The sequence below is a fragment of the Elephantulus edwardii genome, unplaced genomic scaffold, assembly GCF_000299155.1.
Source record: "Elephantulus edwardii isolate Elephantulus edwardi_28Jun2011 unplaced genomic scaffold, EleEdw1.0 scaffold00290, whole genome shotgun sequence".
In the NCBI taxonomy this organism is placed as follows: domain Eukaryota; kingdom Metazoa; phylum Chordata; class Mammalia; order Macroscelidea; family Macroscelididae; genus Elephantulus; species Elephantulus edwardii.
Window position 1 is genome coordinate 983549 of NW_006400040.1, and position 4987 is coordinate 988535.

Sequence of the window (4987 nt, forward strand, 5' to 3'; positions counted from 1 at the left end):
TTCCTTAACAATATCTAATTTTCCTACATTCATGGTTCTCACATTCCATGTCCCAATCACCAGTGTCTGCTTACAACTGTTCGTCTTCCTTTGTATTTCCATGCTTGAAAACTCAACCTCCTTTGCCATCTCTGTTATCTAAATGTTGTACATAGGGTTTTCAGAGGTCTGCTATTTCAGAAGTGGATGGCCAATCCAAGAAAAAAAAATGGGAAAATCTGCCCTGTTCATGGATAGGAAGACTCAACATTGTGAAAATGACAATCCTACCAAAAGCAATCTACGTGGTTCAATGAGATCCCAATATAAATACTAAATTCATTTTGAGATCAATCAAAAAGGGAAATTTAAAAATTAATCTGGAGAGGAAAGAGGTCCCAAATAAGCACTGTCCATGGTGGACAGTGTTCGCTGGAGCTTTCCAACTGAAACAAGCCTGGAAGCAGGAGAAGCATCCACTTCCAAAATGGCTTTCCTCTGGAAACCCTATGAACAATGCTTCAGGCCTTTTGTTCATAGGGTTGCTATGAGTCGTCTACGACTCGAAGGCACCAAACAACAACAACAACATATTGTAAAGGCATCATCCAATAGACAAGGCTCACTGTTCATCTGCAAACCCATATGGGGGGCAGGGGGATCTTATAAATGTGGGGTAAAGGTTGCACCCAGAAGGCAAATCTCACTTTACAGCAGTGAACTCTTCTTGCTGAAGAGAAACCCTATGTGTTCAGGCTGTGTAGAAAAGGCTTCATCCAGAAGAATGGCCTCACTATCCATCAGCCAACTCATTCTGTAGAGAGACCCCATCAATAACAGTCAAACTCATGCCATAGAGAAGATTTCACAGTGGGAAGACGTCCTTTTTGTGCACTGAATTTGGAAAATCTTATGCCCAGCGGTCAATTTGCAGTAGACAGCAGATATCAATGGGAGAGATATACCTTCAGTGCAGTGAATTTCAGATAACCTTCAAGATGAAATAAGAATTCATTGTCCATGAAAGATTTCAGAAGCATGAAACAAAATATAGCTGCTAGCAAGATGGACAGCCTTTTCCTCTACTTTTAACTTTCATTCACATCAAAGAAAACACAATAAAAAGGAAGAAATACAGATTTCTTCAGGTGGAAACCTCTTACACAGGAAGTCTCATCTCACCCCTAAAGGCCATATTTGGAAAGTCATTGGATTACTCCGGACACATTTCTGCTCTTCTTCCCACCAAAATTATCTCTACATCCAGAAGTTTAGGTTTTATAAGATTTTCTCAATTTAAACTTTCCTATTAAATCATGAACAGCAAGAGCTTCATGCTTCTGCACAACATGATTTGTTCATCATTCCTACAAAACAAAATGCTATCACTGTTTCCTCAAACAGGGAGATAAACAGCCCATTCAGTTACGATATCCACCTCAGGTTAATGTCAATTCTACTTTAGCTCAGTCAAAAACCTGAGGAAGGTGCTTTTGAAAGACTAAGTTTTAAGTCAATAAATAATTGTTATCACAAGACTACTTAATTCATGAGGTAGCTGTATTTTCAAATAGATTACAAGATTAATTTAGAACTACAATTTAGGGAACTCTGGAGTGGCATCCACTTCCTAAACAACTTGCCTCCAGAAACTCCGGAAACTTTGATTAATGTCTGTGGTTGTAGAGGGGCTTCAGGCCTTTTGTTCATAGGGTCCCTATGAGTCGTGCTCAACTCAAAGGTAATCAACAACAACAACAACAACTGGTAGTTTTAGTGGTAAGGAATTGCACAGTTAACTCAAAGGCAGGGAGTTTGAAACCAGCTGATGCACAAGAGAAAGATGTGCAATTTCTTCCGAAGCTTATTACTGCCTCTGAAAATCCACTGGTGGGTCAGATATGAGTCAGTCCTGACTTGACTGTACATAATAACAATAACAATGTATTGTCAACTAGATCACAAGACAAACAAGACCACAATTAGTTTAACAGACTGAGGTCAGAAGGAAATAAAACAGTAAAATATTTTGTACCTGGGAGAATTTTCTTCAACTCTCATTCACGTAATATGTTGTTGTTGTTGTTAAGTGTCACATAGTATGACTCATGGCAACCCTATGAACAACAGAGCTGAACTCTGCCCTATCCTGTGTTATCCCTATCATATCTGACATTCCATTGCTACAGCCACTGTAGCCACTCCATCACGCTGAAGGTGTTCTTTTCTTTCTAAAATTTACTACTAAGAAGTTAGTTCTACAGAAGTTTAGATAAAACTGAAGTCAGAGAAAGCAGCAATGATCTGACCAGGTCAGCAGGAAGATTTTCATGGGGACAATGAAGGCACGTTTCCTTCCTTCTCTGAAATCCACTAACATATAGAAAAATAGTATTATAGAAAACTTTGTCTCTTGATAAATTAGGAACAGCAACAATCTTATAACATAGACAAGAATATAGAGAACGAGAATTGTTTGGTATAATAAAATAAGGACAAAATGAAAAAGCCACAACAGCTTCACAATGTCAAGTACTGTCTTGTTTTAGTGCCAGGGTAAAGCTACCTTCATGGCATGAACTGGGGAATTATCTCTGTTTTTGAACTTTACCTAATTCCTGAGACTAGAAATGCATTTATTCTGTCATTGTCATCCACTCCCCACCCACCCACCGCGTGTCAGTCTGGCTGAGACATATTAATTTCATTGATCTTTTCAAAGAAGCAATTTTTCATTCCACTGATTTTCTTTGTTATTATTATTCAGCTTTCTATTTCACCAATTGCTATTTTGACCTTAATCTCCCCTTCCTTCTGCTTGTTTTTGCTCACTTTAGGTTTATTTTACTCTTGGTTTTCTAGTTTCTTAAATTGAGGTAACTGATTTGAAAGTATTTCTTGATTTTCCTCATCACCACAGCTGACTTTCCATTTGGGTTTCTGAGGTGATAAAGAATCATATCTTTCTTCCAAAACCACTGATGGATTTGAACTGTAAGAGGAATGGCTTTTGAGTTAACAACCCAATTCCTTGTGGACCATGTCCCCACAGCTCTCTTATTTTCCAATACAGTTGTTTACATCTTTACATTTTCCCAAGGTCTGTTTTACCAGGAAACTACATTTTTTTAGCCAAGGAAACAAACTCTTATAGGCTGTGCTTTCATTGGCCTTTAGTTAAAAATACATTCTAATTTCCCTTCTGTGGCCCAAGAGATACTTAGAAATTATTTGTTTAGTTTTCAAATATTTGGAGCTTTTCCAGATATCCTTAAGGAAACTATCTCTAATTTAACTCTACTTAAGTGAAACAACATTCTTTGTCTTACTGGAATTCCCTTCAATTTACTCAACTTCAACTCAACTCACTGCTGTTAAGTCAGAATCAATTAATACCTGACTCTCACAGTAGGCTGTGAATCACATGGAAAGAGAATGCCATCTTTCTGCCTTTGAGCAGCTGGCAGATTCAAACAGAAAAGTTGTGAGTGGATATCCAGAATAGCATTATAGAACTGTAAATATTATAAAATGAAAGGGACATGAATGACTGAATGAAGACCAATGGGGGAAAAAACTCCAAATGGAAAGAAAAAAAAATAGTTTGAAAAATGAAAATAGCTATGTGACTTCAATCTATATTGAACTGGAATCTCCAAAGGAAGATGAAAGAAATATTTGAAGAAGTAAGTTTTCCAGAGTTGCTGAGAATTCATAGGTCAAAGAAGCTCAATATATATGAAGAATGAGAAACACAAGGAGAATAGCACCAAGTTTAATAATATTTAAATTGTTCATAATCAGTGACAGAATAATAAGTTTAAAAATACACTTAATATGTAGTGAAGGAAAAAGTGGTCAAAGCAAGAAGTAAGTTCTATTAATGGTGGTACGGTAATCTCTGGTGATTTAGTGGCTAAAGAGTTGCTATGTCAATGCAAAGGTAGCTTGTTTGAATCCACCAGCTAGCTGCTCTTCAGAAGAAATATGGGCAATCTTCTTCCAAGCAATTCATCTTTGAAAAATCACCATTTGACCCAGCAATTCCACTTCTGGTAGTATACTCTAAAGAAACTAGAGCTGTGACTCAAACAGATGTATAACCTATGTAACAATAAATCCATGTTTATTGCTGCAATATTCACAATAGCTGAGATGGAAGCAGCCCAAGTGTCTATCAACAAACAATGGTTAGAAAAACTGGGTTACGTTCACATAATGGAATAGTATGCAGTAATGAAAAATTATGAACTCCTAAAATAATAATACACAACATGAGTGAGCCTGGAAGACGTTATTATGAGTGAAATGTCTTAGTCACACACACACACACACACAAAATACTACATCACACCACTGGTATAAAATAGAATTGACAGAGAGGATTGGAGGAAAAAGACCAAAAAAAAAATGGATACTGCATTGAAACAGATGAGGGGAAGAATGGTCTGAAAGAAGTATATGAGTAGGCATTATAAACACGACATAATCTGGAACAAGTATGCATTACAAAGTGGACTGGGAGAGGGGGAAGAGACAGGAAGGGAGGAATATGTGAAATAATAAATGAATAAAAAAATTTTAAAAGAAAATCATCTGGAAAGACATCTATAAATAAGTTCTGACTTAACCCCCATGAGAAAGAGAGACTACTTATATTCCTCTCTGAGCTGGATGTGTTAATTCCTTTTCTAACATAGGGGGCTTGGTGACAGAAATGAGGCTGAACATTAAATGACTGAATTTTGTACATTCAGTGATTATTCATTGTAAATAGTTTTTTTTCCTATACTTATATTTTATTAATTTTCATAAACATTTACAGAGATTTTGGGCTTCCACTCATTCATTGTTGCACTATACTCTCTACCCTCCTCCCAGTTTGTTCTTGTCCAAATGCCACAGTGTTTGTCAAAGCCAGTTCTGATTAATCTTCTTTGTCAGTGTATCCTTTGCCATTCCCTATCACTCCTCCCTGAGAGAGACTTCACCCTGAGTCATAAGGAAA